This window comes from Chiloscyllium plagiosum, chromosome 38 (genome assembly GCF_004010195.1).
Source record: "Chiloscyllium plagiosum isolate BGI_BamShark_2017 chromosome 38, ASM401019v2, whole genome shotgun sequence".
Taxonomy (NCBI): Eukaryota; Metazoa; Chordata; class Chondrichthyes; order Orectolobiformes; family Hemiscylliidae; genus Chiloscyllium; species Chiloscyllium plagiosum.
Genome location: NC_057747.1, coordinates 2,336,251 through 2,352,851, shown reverse-complemented (window position 1 = coordinate 2,352,851; position 16,601 = coordinate 2,336,251). Strand labels below are relative to the sequence as shown.

Sequence of the window (16,601 nt, the reverse complement as noted above, 5' to 3'; positions counted from 1 at the left end):
GGTAAATAAGGTGGGAGGATGCACATTAACTGAACCTGTCTGATACTACTTCTATTGATCATCAAGCTTGATTTCTTTCTGCACCGTTGGTGGTCAGACCCTCAGTCAGCTGCACCCCCAAATTTACTCAGCCACCTCTCTGCCTCTCTAACTTTCTCCCCTCTGAAACGCACCTTAAAATGACCCCTTTGATAAAGTATTTGCTTACTTGTCTTAGACGTGCCCATGTGACTCACTGTTGAATTTTGTTTGTTAATGCCCGGAGAGGTACCTTGGGATCATTATATAGTAAAGGCACTATATGAATGCATAAGAACATACAAATTAAGAACAGGAGTAGGCCATTTGGCCCATTGAGCCTGCTGTGCCATTTAATAGGATCATAGCTGTTCTAAATGCCACTTTCCAGTGTGACCCTGTAATCGTTGATTCCCTCATCCATCAAAAATCTAACTAACTAACATTGAATATATTCAATGATCCAGCATTTTCCCTGGGGAAGAGAATTCCAAAGATTAATCACTTCCTGAGTGAAGACATGAAGGAAAAATTACTTGTGAATTCCCACAATGCTCCAATCAACTTGTTATCTGACTCCAGACACAAAGCCCCTGGAGGGTTGCCTGCAGTCCCAGCAGTAGCCATCATTCTCGAGGGCGCTGCTGGGACTGACAAGCTGCACTTTGTCTCCTATATACATAATTCCCAGAAGGGATGTCTTTTCCCATGTGGTAGCACAACTCTTAACTTGAGCTAAACACCAGCAACGATTGCCTTGCAATCAAGAGAGGACATCCCTACCACGTGAAAGCAGACTTCACACCCCTCCGCCCTCCCACCACCCACGTCTTGATGGCCCAGCCCTGGGGGAAGGATGCAGGGGACAACACCTCACTGTCAAATTCTGTCCCCCAGTCTCTTATTCAATAGACAAAACATTTTTTTCCCCAGTGTCCCCGTCAGTATTTATCTCTTAACATTGTCAAAACCAATGAACTGGTCATTTATCAAATGGCTCTTCATGGGATCTTCACTGCTGCACTTGCCGCTAAGACAGCAGATGCCTATATCTCAAAAGCATTCATTGCTGCGAAGGTGTTTTGGAACATTCCTAGAATGTGAGAGGTGTTATGTAAATCCAAAAGTGCACTTTTTCCAGATTAAATAATCCTGCAAGATGGCAACACCAACAGCGTTTCAGAGTGAACATAGGAATGCCAGAGGCCATTCAGCCCCTCAAGTCTGTTCTACCATTTATTCTAACGTTAGAACAAAATTAATAATGTCAGCACATTGTTGCCACCCAAGTTGATAAGGCTGTTGAGAAGGCGTACAGTGTGTTGTCTTTCATTACCGGGGGATTGAGTTTAGGAGCTGTGAGGTTATGCTGTATTCAGTCTGGTCACCTCATCATAGGAAGGATGTAGAAACCTTAGAGACGGTGCAGAGAAGAATTACCAGGATGCTACCTGGACTGGAGGGCATGCCTTATGAAGAAAGGTTGAGGATACTAGGGCTTTTCTCATTGGAGAGAAGGAGGATGAGAGGTAACTTGTTAGGGGTGTACAAGATGACAGGCATAGATAGAGTGAATAGCCAGAGACTTTTCTCAGGGTGGAATTGGCTATCACGAGGCAGCACGATGGCTCACTGGTTGGCACTGCTGCCTCACAGCGCCAGAGACCCGGGTTCAATTCCCACCTCAGGCAATTGTCTGTGTGGAGTTTGCACATTCTCCCCGTGTCTGCGTGGGTTTCCTCCGGGTGCTCCACTTTCCTCCTACAGTCCAAAAACGTGCAGGTTAGGTGAATTGGTCATGCTAAATTGCCTATAGTGTTAGGTGAAGGGATAAATGTAAGGGGCTGGGTTGTTCTTCAGAGGGTCAGTGTGGACTTTTTGGGCCGAAGGGCCTGTTTCCACACTGTAGGTAATCTAATCTAATAATTTTAAGGTGATTGGAGGAAGGTTTAGGGGAGATGTCAGAGGTAGGTTCTTTACACAGAGAGTGGTGGGCATGTGGAACGCACCCCCTGCAGTGGTAGTAGAGTCAGAGACATTTGGGACATTTAAGCGACTCTTGGGTAGGCACATGGAAGATAGTACAATGAAGGGTGTGTAGGTTAGTTTAATCTTAGAGCGCGGTAAAAGGTTGGCACAACATTGAGGCCGAAGGGCCTGTACTGTGCTGTACTATTCTATCTTATATGTTCTATTGTGTTTAGTTTAAGGGATATGAGTATTGACGAGCATTTGTTGCCCTCCCTAGCTGCTGGATGACTTGCTGAACCCATTTCAGAGTCAACCACATTTTTGTGTATCTGGAGTCACATGAAGGCCTGCCTGTGTAAGGATGGCAGATTTCCTTCCCTCAAGGATATTAGTGAACCATATGAGTTTTTACATCAATCAACAATAGCCTTGCTTTCAAATCCAGGTTCTTTTTTATGAAATGGACTTTGAATTTGATCCCATGCTCCCAGAGTCTTCACTTGGGCCTCTGGATAATTAATTCAGCCACATTATCATGACAATACCATTTCTCCCTGAGCAGAGACTGCTAAAATTACAACTAAAAATACAAAAACTATGGTATGACTGTTCCTTTATGTTAGATGTTGATTAATGCAGCCCTGACCAAGAGGAAAAATAGCTGAGTGAATGCAAATGAGTTTAAAGACTTAAAAGCAGCCAATCCGAGGCAAGGAGTTTCTGAGTCCTAAAGACATCTACTCGTCAGTGGATACAACGATAAGATGGAAGTCCCTTTCCTTTTGTTTCTCACAGTGGAGGGACGCAAGGGCAGGTTGGTGGATTTCAGAAGTTACTCCCTATCCCGCGCTAATCCGTGTCTCCGATTGCCTCCACATTGAGGTAATTGGACCCCCTCCCAGCCCTCCACCAACTCAACAGACACGTAACACTGGTTACTAAGTCCAGAAACCAGACACTTTCCTCATCCACTTGAAGATATAGCAATTCAGGGCCCTGAAGTGCTCAGTAATTAACCACAGTGGCTCAGTGGTTAGCACTGCTGCCTCACAGCGCCAGAAACACGGGTTTGATTCCAGCCTTGGGCCTGTCTGTGTGGAGTTTGCGCATCCTCCCCGTGTCTGCGCGGGTTTTCTCCATGTGCTCCAATTTCCTCCCACAATCCAATGATGTGCAGGTTAGGTGAGTTGACCGTAATAAATTTCCCCATTGTGTTCAGGGATGTGCAGGCGTAAGTCAGGGGAAAATGTAGAGCAATAGGTTAGGGGAATGGGTCTGGGTGGGTTGCTATTCAGAGGGTCGGTGTGAACTTGTTGGGCCAAATGACCTGTTTCCACACTGTAGGGATTCTATGATAATTCTATGACTTTAAAGCCTTGACAGATAGCAGGTCGAGAAAGTTCCTAGTGGTCCTTCTCTCACCCAAGGAGGTGCAAGAATGGGGCGAGTATCTGCCCAGGGCCAATTCAACCAATTACTTCCCCATCTTACCACCTACAGGAAAGGGAAACTTCCACCTTGTCTATTACTTCAAATATCCATCCTCTCCATGTCACCCTAAGACAGCCACCCTCTCATTAAGAGACTGAGTAAGTTGGGTTGATTCTCTCCAAGGTTTCGAAGAATGAGAGGCGGTCTCATAGATTCATAGAGTCCCACAGCACAGAGACAGGATCTTCACCCAAACTGGTCCATGCCGACCAAAACATCCATCCACATTAACCTCATTTCCCTGCACTTGACTCATATTCTTTGCAACCTTTCTTATCCATGTATTTGTCCAAATGCTTTTTTAACTGTTGTTAGCACACCCACCTCAATCACTTCCGCTGACAGCTCATTCCATATGCGTACCCCCTCTGTGTAAAAACGTTGCCTCCCAGGTTCCCTTTTATTCTAGCCCCTCTAACCTCAAACTGATGCCCTTTAGTCCTCGATTCTCCAACTCTGGGAAAAAGACTGAAGCCATTCATCCTATCCATGCCTCTCATGGTCTTATACACTTATATAAGATCCTGCATCAGTCTCCTATAATCTCAAGAAAAGAGTCCTAGCTTGTCCAATCTCTCTTTATTACTCAGACTGTTGAGTCCTGGCAATATCCTTACAAATTTCTTCTGCACTCTTTCTAGTTTAATAACGTCCTTCCTATAACTATAAAGTGAACACAATACTCCAAATGCAGCCTCACCAACATCCTGCAACATAACTTCCCAACTTCTACACTCAATGCCCTGACTGGTGAAGGCCACTGTGCCAACAGCCTCCTTCACTGCCCTGTCAACCTGTGACTCAAATTTCAGACAACCGTGCACTTGATCGCCAACGTCCTTTTGTTCCACTACACTCGCCTGAGTCGGGAATTGAACCTGGGTCTCTGGCGCTGTGAGGCAGCAGTGCTAACCACTGGGCCACCGTGCCGCCCATAAGATCCTGCATCAGTCTCCTATAATCTCAAGAAAAGAGTCCTAGCTTGTCCAATCTCTCTTTATTACTCAGACTGTTGAGTCCTTGCAATATCCTTACAAATTTCTTCTGCACTCTTTCCAGTTTAATAACGTCCTTCCTATAACTAGGTAACCAAAGTGAACACAATACTCCAAATGCAGCCTCACCAACATCCTGCAACATAACTTCCCAACTTCTACACTCAATGCCCTGACTGGTGAAGGCCAGTGTGCCAACAGCCTCCTTCACTGCCCTGTCTACCTGTGACTCCACTTTCAGAGAACCACGCACCTGAACTCCAAGGACCCTCTGTTCCACTACACTCCCTAAGGCCCTACCATTCACCATGAGACTCCTACTTGATTTGACTTTTCAAAATGCAAGACCTCACACTTATCTATATTAAACTCCATTTGCATTTCAACATCCTGATGTAATTTCTGATAAACTCACTGTCCACAATACCTCCTATTTTAGTGTCATCTGCAAACTTACTAAATCATGCCAGGTACATGTAATCCAAATCATTGATATAGATAACAAACAGCAATGGGCCCAGCACCGACCCCTGAGGCACTCCACTAGTCACAGGCCTCCAGTCTGACAAGCATCCTTCCACTATTACCCTCTGCTTCCTACCATCAAGCCAATTGTGTATCCAATTTGCCTGCTCCCCCTGGATTCCATGTGATCAAACCTTCCAGAGCAGCCTACCATGTGGAACCTTATCAAAGGCCTTACTGAAATCCATATAGAGTATGTCTACCGCCCTGCCCTCGTCAACCTTCCTAGTCACTTCATCAAAGAATTCTCACTGAAACATTTACGATTCTAAAGGTGTTTGAGAGTGTTGATGCTGAGAAATTGTCTCCCAAGGTCAAGGAAACTAAAACAGAAGGACACAGGCTCAGAATTAGAAGCAAATCATTGAGGGCTCTGATGAAGAGAAACTATATCACTCAGAGGGTTGTGAATATTTGGAATTCTGTTCTCCGTGGACGCTTCGTTTTTGAGTAAATGTAAGGCCAGAATAGATGGATTTCTGTTCTTTCAGAGAATTGTGGGATATGAAGAGAGGGCAGGCAAGTGGAGGTGAAGCCCCAGACCAACCAGCCATGAATGTACTGATTGACAGAGCAGGCTCAACAAGACACATCCTTATTGTAGCAGGTTCCACAATGTACTGACAGTGGACATAATGGTGTTTAAGTTCCAGTTGAGGGCAGCTTACTCAACAAAGACACAGCATCAAACTCTCGGCCCTTCTTGATCTGGGTATCTATTTTCCTCTCCGTTTGACCGGTTTTAATGAGGAAGTCCTGGCCTCAAAATGATACAGTATGAGACATATAAGATAACCAGAGGATTAGATAATTTGGACAGTGAGAGTCTTTTTCCTCAGATGGCGATGGCTAGCACAAGGGGACATAGCTTTAAATTGAGGGGTGATAGATATAAGATAGATGTCAGAGGTAGTTGCTTTACTCAGAGAGTGGTGGGGTAAGGAACGCACTGCCTGCAACAGTAGTAGACTCGCAAAAGTGAAACAAGCAGTCCTTAAAGCCATCTCTTTGAGTGGTGCCCCTGTGTTCATTCAAGATGGTGTACAGTTACTGAGGCAGCTTGCTGAGTGATACAGCAGATACAGCCTGTGTATATATGAAACAAGGGCATTTAAATGGTCATTGGATAGGCATATGGACGTGAATGGAATAGTGTAGGTTAGATGGGCTTCAGATCAGTATCACAGGTCAGCCCAACATCGAGGGCTGAAGGGCCTGTACTGCACTGTGATGATCTGTGTCCTACGTTCTAAAACAGAGTCAGGCATCTTATTGCCCTGATGATGATCTCACTGCCATGTGTCACAGAACATAGAAAAGAACAGAACAGTACAGGTCCTTCCGCCCACAATATTGTGCTGAGCATTTATCTTAATCTAAGATTAACCTAACCTTCACACCCCTCAATTTACTGCCGTCCATGTGCTTGTTCAGCAGTCACTTAAAAGTCCCTAACGTCTCTGACTCTACTACTATTACTAGCAGTGCATTCCACACATCCACAACTTTCTGCGTTGAAATTGACCTCCCATTGGGTGTCTGAAACACTCAGCTGTCTCAGGCATTGGACCCTCTTTAACATAGAATTTGAGAACCATGAGGTAAATAAGACCCCTTTTGTCATTTGGAGGGCAGAGCTGGTGAGAGCTTGCTCTGTTCCCACTCCAGCCCCTTCCAAAACTATTTCTGTGGGTCACGCACTTGATCAAGAGTGGCCTCCATTCCTTAGCCTTCAACTCCCCAAGACTCACAAAAATGATGACCATAGCTGTTGCCTCAGGAAATGCCCTCACGTCCCCTGCGATGATGCGTTACTGTCCAAAGCAGCTGCTCTCAGCCCAAACCTAAGGCCTTGATCCCATGAGGCAGCCCTACTGGTCCATTTGTCTCTAATCACTTGCCTCCAGGAGGATGCGGAGTCTAAAACTGAGGGGAGTGAGCATGGGGTTCTTCACCTTATTTGGTGGCTTTCTCAACCAATAACATAACTCCAGTCAGACTGGTTCAGATATCACTTAATTCAATGCAGATTAGCTGAGGTATTATTAACTAACCCAGTTTGCACTTGAGATTTCATTACACCAAAACCCTCATTACACCCAATGAAACATTTGGCAAGATAATTATTATAATTTTTGTTTCATATATACACAGGCTGTATCTGCTGTATCACTAAGCAAGCTGCCTCAGTAACTGTACACCATCTTGAATGAACACAGGGGCACCACTCAAAGAGATGGCTTTAAGGACTGCTTGTTTCACTTTTGCGAAGAGAACTGTGATGCTTCATGTAGTTGAAATGCTTTCCTCGATTGACTGCCTAAACTCACACGCAAATAATCGACACCCACAGCATGCACCCTTAGTGAAAGAAGTAATTTGGCAAACCAAGATCACCAGCAGGGGATTACATGTCACTCTGAGGGTACAGCAGGAAAAATAAACATGGTTTGAAAATTTACTCTTGTGAATTGTGTTTCTGCTATCAAGCTGATTGAATCTTTGAAAGGTTCACTTTTTTGTTTAGCCTTGAGTGGGTTTGACTCTTTCTGGGGTACAGTTAGTGGGTGCTGACACTTTCTGAGGTACAGGTAACATGTGCTGATGGTTTCTGAGGTGCAGGGAGACTCTGAAGGCTCATTATTACAGGCCTCACCATGAGCCTAGGTTGAAATGTGCCAACTCGATCCGTACAGTGACATGGAAGTTTCAGTTGCACACTTTGGTCACACCGTGACACCATTCCTTTCCTCCTGCAGTGCTAAATCCTGATGTCAGTCTATCAGAACATTCAGTACAGTCTGTCATGCTCTTTTCCTTTCGCTTAAATATTCTTCCTTCCCATTATTCCAGCATTAACGACTGAGCCCTCCACTGCCTCAAACTACTGTCCTGAGTTTCTCCATTCTTGTAGACCATTCCTTTGGATTGTCAATTGTCACCGCATTGCTTGAGCATCCCTGTGTTCACTGTACCCCTGGTGGTATTGTGGGAATGTCATTGGAGTAGTAATCTTGATGGCTCACTGAGGGCAGGAGTTCATAGCACAGCACCAATTCAGCAATCATATCAAAATTCAATTGATCAAGATGGAACTAAGTGTTAATTTCAGCAATTGATTTGTTGTAAAAAGGCACTTAGTTCCCTAAAGTTTTTTCCAGGTGGGAAATTTGCTGCTCTTACCAGCTCTGGCCTACATTCGATACCAGACCCACAGTGATGTGTTTAATTCTTCCCTGCCCCTCGAAATGACACTCAATTAGGGATGGGCAACAAATGCTAGCTACATCCCATGAAAGAATAATCAGGTAAAAATAAACTCATTAAAGGCACTATATCAATATCACTTGTTGTTTACTCTAGATGAGACAACTGAAGTTAGGCTTTCGACAATGACATTAGCTTCCCTTGGAAATTTGTGAATGGCTGGGGGTTGAAGGGTGGAGATGGTGGGTTGGAATTCCATTTTTTTTGTAGCTCCCTCTATTATGCCTGTAACATTAATGCCTGTTCTCCCTTCTGAGCTTTGCTGTGTTATATGGGTTGGGGACAGGGAGCTGTGGGGGCAGATGCCTAATGTTGGACAGATGGTGGTACTCCTGACTGGCACTGCCTCTTCTATCCTGGCAGAGGATGCCAACCTCTTTCTGATGCTGCTGAAACACAGACTGGATTAACTAATGCTTGGGCCAAATCTCCATTTGTGCCCCAAAGGGCCACATTCTTAGGATTACATTGGCCGTGCCACACAGAAACAGGCTATTCGGCCCCACCAGTCCATGCCAGCATTTAATCTCTATTTCAGTTTTCTCCTATCTTTCCCCTTCTAAATCCATCATTGTAACGCTATTCTCCCTCACACACTTGTCTAGTAATCTTGATGGCTCACTGAGGGCAGGAGTTCATAGCACAGCACCAATTCAGCAATCATATCAAAATTCAATTGATCAAGATGGAACTAAGTGTTAATTTCAGCAATTGATTTGTTGTAAAAAGGCACTTAGTTCCCTAAAGTTTTTTCCAGGTGGGAAATTTGCTGCTCTTACCAGCTCTGGCCTACATTCGATACCAGACCCACAGTGATGTGTTTAATTCTTCCCTGCCCCTCGAAATGACACTCAATTAGGGATGGGCAACAAATGCTAGCTACATCCCATGAAAGAATAATCAGGTAAAAATAAACTCATTAAAGGCACTATATCAATATCACTTGTTGTTTACTCTAGATGAGACAACTGAAGTTCCCACCCCACCCCCGCCCCCACCTTGAACCTGTGCCCCCTTGTAACTGAAACTTCAAACCTGGGAAAAAGCCTCTGACTATCCACCCTATCTATGCCTTCTCATAGTTTTGTAGACCTCTATCAGGTCTCCTCTCAGCTGCCATCTTTCCAGTGAAAACAATCCCAGTCTTTTTAACCTTTCCTTATAGCCACTGCCCTTGAGACCAGGCAACACCCTGGTGAACATTCTCAGCATTCCCTTCAAAGCTGCCACATCCTTCTGGTAGTGTGGCGACCAAAACTGCACACAATATTCCAAATGCAGCCTAACAAGGGTTTTATATCGCTGCAACATGGTTTGCCAACTCTTGTACTCCATCTCCTGGCCGACGAAGGCAAGCTTCTTAATCAACCAGGCAACCCGTGTTGCCACTTTAGGGAACCATGGACGCACAGACCTGTCCATACGTTAATGTTCCTCAGGGTTCTGCCATTCACAGTATAATTCACACGTAAATTTGATCCTCCAAAATGAATCACTTCCATCTGCCATTTCTGTGCCCAAGTCGCCAATCTATCTATATCCTGTTGTATCTTTTCACAATCGTTGGCACTATCAGCGACACCACCAATCTTCGTGCCATCTGCAAACGAACGAATCAGGCCAGAACTGTACATAGTATCTACTACAGGCCAACCAGGAGCAGGAGCAAGCCGTTCAGCTTGAGCCTGTTTTGCCATTCTATATTGTCAAGGCTGATCTGGTTATAATCTAAAACTCACATTCTCACCTACCCTTGCAATCTTGCTTCACATGATTCCATCCACTTCTCCCTAAAATGATTAAAAGGACTCTACTTTGTTTTCAGGAAGGAGTTCCAAAGACTAATGACACCCTGCTGAGTCGGTAGTTAGGAAGGCAAATACAATGTTGTCATTCATTTCGAGAGGCCTAGAATATAAAAGGTGGGATGTACTTCTGAGGTTTTCTACCGTTCTGGTCAGAACACATTTAGAGTATTGTGAGCAATTTTGGGCCCCCTACCTCAAGGGGTCCAGAAGAGGTTCACGAGAATGGGCCCAGGACTGAAAGGCTTAACGTATGAGGAACGTTTGAGGACTGTGGGATTATACTTGATGGCATTTAGAAGGATGAGGGGAATCTGATTGAAACTTTCAGAATACTGAATAGCCTGGACAGACTGGATTTTGGGAAGATATTTTGATTGGTAAGAGAGATGAGGACCCAAGGGCACAGCCTTAGAGTAAAGGGAACAATCTTTAGAATCAAGATAAGGAAAAACGTCCTTAGCCAGAGATTGTGGAATTCATTGCCACAGAGGATTGTGGAGACCTTAAATTGAGTATATTTAAGACAGAGATGGACAAGTTCTTGATTGTCAAGAGGATCAAAGGTTACTGGGAGAAAGCAGGAAAATGGAATTGAAAAACCTATCAGCCATGATCGAATGGCCTAATTTCTGCTCCTATGGTCTTAAGGTTTGTCAGAACGTTTTGTTTCGCTCCATCCATTTTAAGTGGATGACCCTGTTTTTTTTAAACAGCAATCCCTGGTTCTAGATTCTTCCATAAAAGGAATCATCCTCTCCACATCCAGTCTGTCAAGGTCCTTTTGATGTGTTTCAAGCACTCTTCTTCCACCATATTTTCAGAACAATATTTGCAAAGACTAACAATTTTCTGTGAAACTCCAGTGGTTACAAGCCTAGCCTGTTCAACTTTTCCTCATAAGTCAATCCACCCCCACTCCAGGTATTAGTCCAGTAATTCTGCTCTGAAATGCTTCTTTAAATAAGGTGACTGATACTGTGCACAGTACTCCGGATATGTCTCACCAGTGCCCTGTAACACTGAAGCATAACCTCCCTACTTTACCCTTATGACAAACAATAACATTCTATCCACTTTCCTAATTACTTGCTGTCATCTAAGTGTGGTCTAACCAAGGTTTGATAGAGGTTTAGTATAACTTCCCCGCTTTACAATTGTTCCTCTCCAGAGATAAAGTTTAGTGCTTCATTTTTTTTAATAATCTTGCTCACTTGCGGTATATTTATTATGATTGATTACAGTATTTGGACTCCGAAATGCCTTTACTACTCTGCCACACTGAGACATGCATCTTTCCTGTTCCTCCTGCCAAAATGCACTATCTTCCTGTTTATCTGCATTGAACTTCATTTGATACCTACTTGCCCATTCTGCAAGCTTATTAATGCCCTGTGATGATTTGTTGCAATCCCTTTCATTATTGACCAATGTGGTGTCATCCATGAGTTTACAAATTGTGCTTTTAATTCCACAGTCCAAATCTTTAATGCAAACTATGAATAACGGGTTCAGAATAAACCAAGTTGGATCTCTTTTCATCTCAGAAATGCCTGTATTTTCATAACAAACCAATTATTTTGCTACAGATGTATGGCTCTTGCTGGTCTTGAAGGTTAAAAATGGTGACTGATTTCATTTCATTTCTGACCACTCGCCCACAGAGCCCTGTGTTGGGAAGGGTACTCGTGTGGCTGTGCATGCATTGACACATCGAATGCAGTCAATCAGTTATTCCTAGCTGATTTCATATATTTAACATTTTTTGAAAGTTGGACAGCACTATTAATTGCTTGACAATCACTCAGGGTAAATCACACTTTTTTTTAATCCATCCATGAGATGTGGGAGTCACTGGGTGGGCCAGCATTTATTGCCCATCGCTAATCACCATTGAACTGAGTGACTTGCTCAGCTATTTTAAAGAGCAGTTAAGAGTCAAACACATTGCAGTGGGTCTAGAGTCACACATAGGCCAGACCAGTTAAGTGTGGCAGATTTCCTTCCCAAAAGGGCAGTCGTGAACCAAATGGGTCTTTACAACAATAGTTACATGGGCACCACGAGACCACTTCCTTGATTCCAGATTTTCATTGAGTTCAAATTTCACAATCCACAGTGATGGGACTCTGGATTACTAGTCAAATGGCATTGACATTACCTTACCACTTCCCCTACATGAGAGGATCCCTTCTTATTTAAAAGGGTCACCCCATTCAAATGACAGATGAGATGCTGTTGGCTTACTTTTTGCAGCTGCAGATGTTAGAAGTGTTCTACTTTAATGAATTCACAGGATTTGGCCAATCACTGGCCAGCATTTATTGCCCAGATGGCCATTGCTGTGGATCTGGAGTCACATGTAGGCCACACCAGAAAAGAATAGCAGTTTCCTTCTCCAAATGAGATTAGTGAACCAGATGGGCTTTTCTAACAATCAGCAATGATTTCATGGTCTTCATCAGTCTATTATTTCCAGATTTTTATTGAATTTAAACAAATCTTTTTTAATTCATTCACAGGATGTCGACATTGCTGTCTAGGCCCCAGCATTTGTTGTCCATTCCTAATTAGTCAGAGGGCAGTTAAGAGTCAACCACATTGCTGTAGGTCTGGAGTCACATGTAGACCAGACCAGGTAAGTATGAAATACCTTAGTGAACCAGATAGGTTTTTCCAACAAGTGACAACAATTCCATGGTTATCATTAGACTCTTAGCTCCTGATTTTTAAATTGATTTCAAGTTCCACCATGGCAGACCTTGAACCCGGATCCCCAGAACATTACCTGGGTCTATGTATTGTTAGTTCAGCTATCGCTTTCCCTAATGATGGGCAGATGCACTGGTGCAACAGGCAAGGGGGAGGAAATATGGTGGGTAGTGGCGTTACAGTGTCTCCGGAACTGCAATATAAGAGGCAAATGGAGTATGCGCATGAAGAGAATTGGATATGCAAGGAGCAGGGAGCAGGGTTTTATGAGGGGAGGGCTAGGCACGGCTGGACCTGACTAGGACAGCTCTTTATGGAGTACTCCTCCACTCAGGATTCTTGGCAGTGTGGAGTAAATCTTGCCCATAGATCCCTCAAAGTTACCACCCCAGTTGATAGGGTTGTTAAGAAGGCGAATAGTGGGTTGGCTTTCATTAGCAGCAGGATTGTGTTTAAGAGCCACAAGGTTATGCTGCAGATCTGTAAAGCTCTGGTTAGTCCACACTTGGAATATTGTGTTCAATTCTGGTCGCCTCATTATAGGAAGCTTTAGAGAGGGTGCAGAGGAGATTTACCAGGATGCTGCCTGGACTGGCGGGCATGTCTTATAAAGAAAGGTTGAGGGAGCTAGGGCTTTTCTCATTGGCGAGATGAAGGATGAGAGGTGACTTGATGGAGGTGTACAAGATGATGAGGCATAGATAGAATGGCTAGCCAGAGATTTTTTCTCAGGGGGGACATGGCTATCACAAGGGGGCATAATTTTAAGGTGATTGAAGGAAGGTTTAAGAGAGATGTCAGAGACAGGGTGTGTGGAATGCACTGCCAGCGGTGGTAGTAGAGTCAGATACATTAGAGACATTTAAGTGATAGGCACATGGAAGATGGTACAAGAGTAAGATTAAAGTTCGGCATAACGTCAAGGGCCAAAGGGCCTGTACTGTGCTGTAATATTCTACGTTAAGAATCTACGTTCAATGTTTATGTTCAGATGGCTTCGTTGTGCTAAATATTTAGAAGACTTGAACGCCTGAGGTGGGAGCAGGAAGCTCAGCAAACATTTCCAAGCTTACCATCCATTCCTGTGTCTAGAAAGGAACAGAAGCTGTGTGTGAGAAGTGGAGAGATGCAGGAATAAGAAGTGAGCTGGCTTTGCCAATATGGGAGGATTTCCAGTGAGGTAGGTAGAACCATTTGGGGTTCAAATGGTGCGCAGACCACATGTCAATGGGAAGAGGCATTGGAAGGCTGAGGATCTCAACCACATCTTCCCAGAGATTGACTGCTTGACCCAGCAGTAGCCAGGATGCTGGTATCCTGGAGGCAAACTGCCAGTGCATCCATCTTCAGAGCCCCATCTCCCCGAGAGGAGAACCAAAGGCTGACTGCTGGGATGCAAGTGAGCTTTCAGTCCACCAGGGGAATGTACACAAGTATCTGGCAAATTAGGAGGCAGTTTAAAGTTTATGATCTGCCTACCTCAAGAAGACTGAATGTGGCCCTATTATACATCTGTGAGTCCCATGCCATGCTAAAGGTAGCAGACAAAATATTAGTTCAAGGGTTATTCTGGGGAAATCAACTTGCTATTCATAGTCTTTGGTAAAAGGAGGTTTAATTGTTTTGTCACAAGTTAAAAACTTGTATTGACTGCTGGAACTGCTCCTATCTCTACAATAACAATTGACCCCTCTGCTGGTATTCTCTTTCCTAGCATTTCTGCATCTTCCTCTAAATGCTGGTATTTCCCTCTCTCTCTCTGCTGGTATTTTATCGCTGTCTGCCTGTACTTTGTGTTGTGATGCACAGTGCGGTGGTACAGGCTGCTGACTTGGTAATTACATTATCCGCAGTCACTGGGTAATGTAATGGCTCTGCCGTACATTCTCAGCATGAAACAGCACACCACAAGGATATCACAGCAAACTGTGAAAGCACATTCAGGACACCAAAGCACACAGCTTCAGCAGTGGGATCCAGATCATAGGTGCCTTCAACTCGCTGCCTATATCTTTAAGAAAAATTCTCGATTGATTGGAACCTGCCAATCACAACCAGAAAATCCTATGACTAGAAAATGCTGAATTCACACATCAAATGGTGTATTGTTGACAGTAGCACAATTTGAATGCATTGTGCAGGTTAAAAATTGACAGTAAGCCTGCATGATATTACTAACTATTGCAATAAGATGGTGCCTTGGGCTGGTTGTGGAAACGACACGATCGAGATTAAATAGGAAGGAAATTTGAAAATCAAATGCCTGCAACAAATTGTACGTTGGGTCCTACCTGGTGAAGTAGCAGACGGGATTGCACAGCTGATAGATACAGCAGCTTCTCTCTCTCTCTCTCTCTTGTTTACTGACATGAACAACACACTTGGCAAGACTGTGTCGGATTCAGCCAATCAGCTGGTGTGTCCTCCCGTTCCTTGCACTCTAACTGCTGCTCCCGTGTGGGGCTGGCTCCTTCCAAACCCGTTACTCTCACCCTGAGAGGGAGATTGACAGAGAGGCGAGAGCTGAAGCATCGTTTCTGATTTCCACCGAGCACCCACCGACAGCCCAACAATGACAGCCTCCCGCCTGCTCCCCGATAGGTCAAACCGCAAGATCGATGTTTCCAGCACAACTTTTTACACCCCCGAGAGAAATTAAAACACTGACATTTAAAGAGGTTTGGTGATTTGTATTTTTATGGTCTGAGGGTACTTTTTATTCGATGTCCTTCGCCTCACAGCATTTATTGCCTATCCCTAATTTTCTAGAGGGCATTTAAGAGTTAACCACCTTGCTGTGGGTCTGGAGTCCATTGGAGGCCAGACTGGGTAAGGATGACAGTTTCCTTCATTAAAGGACATTAATGAACCAGATGGGGTTTTTTTCCCCACAATTGACAACAGTCATCATTAGGCCAACTTTTAATTCCAGTTTGTCTTGAATTCAAATTTTGCCAGTTGCTGTGGTGGGATTTGAACCCAGGTCCCCAAGACATTGATGGTACCATTAACAGTACATTATCACCTTCCCCTATCATCCAGGCTCATCTTCATGTCCCTTCAACATCATTGTAGACTCAGACACTCAAACGTTCACAGCACAGAATGGGAGGCCATTCAGTTCATCTGCCTACGTGGGTCAACAAAGATTTGATTACGTTTTCAGGTTCTTGGCTTCACAGCCCTGGAGTCTAAAGAAATGCATGTAAATATGATTAGATTAGATTAGATTAGATTACATTACTTACAGTGTGGAAACAGGCCCCTCAGCCCAACAAGCCCACATCCATTCCCCAACATTCACCCCCTCACCTAACTTTACAGGCAATTCACCTGACCTGCACACTTTTGGTGTGGAATTTGCACAGATACAGGGAGAATGTGCAAATTCCACACAGTCAGTCGCCTGAGGCAGGAATTGAACCCAGGTCTCTGGCGCTGTGAGGCAGCAGTGCTAACCACTGTGTCACTGTGCCGCCCAGTATCGAAATACTATTAAGTGTTCCCAGAGTTTTTGGCGCAATCACCCTTTTTACCCAGGTCTCTGGCGCTGTGAGGCAGCAGTGCTAACCACTGTGCTAACCACTGTGCCACTGTGCCGCCCAGTATCGAAATACTATTAAGTGTTCCCAGAGTTTTTGACGCAATCACCCTTTTAGACAGTGAGCTCTAGACTTCGACCACCTCCTGGGTGAAACATTTTTCCTTAGTTCCCCTTTTAGCCTGTACTTCTTACCTTAATCTATACCCCCACTTGTTACCCTCTCCACTAATGGAGAAGTACCTTCCTATTCCTACACCTTTCCAAAGGAATGCC

The 16,601-nt window shown here is 44.3% G+C and overlaps 1 protein-coding gene across 1 annotated transcript in view; it reads right to left on the bottom strand.

The window, feature by feature from the left end:
• LOC122541720 overlaps window positions 1-15,399 on the bottom strand; it is a 195,831-nt gene extending 180,432 nt beyond the window's left edge. The window contains exon 1 of the mRNA XM_043678608.1: window positions 15,076-15,399. The gene's annotated coding sequence lies outside the window, so the exon portion shown is untranslated. The remainder of the gene's footprint in view (window positions 1-15,075) is intronic.
• Window positions 15,400-16,601: the final 1,202 nt, after the last annotated feature.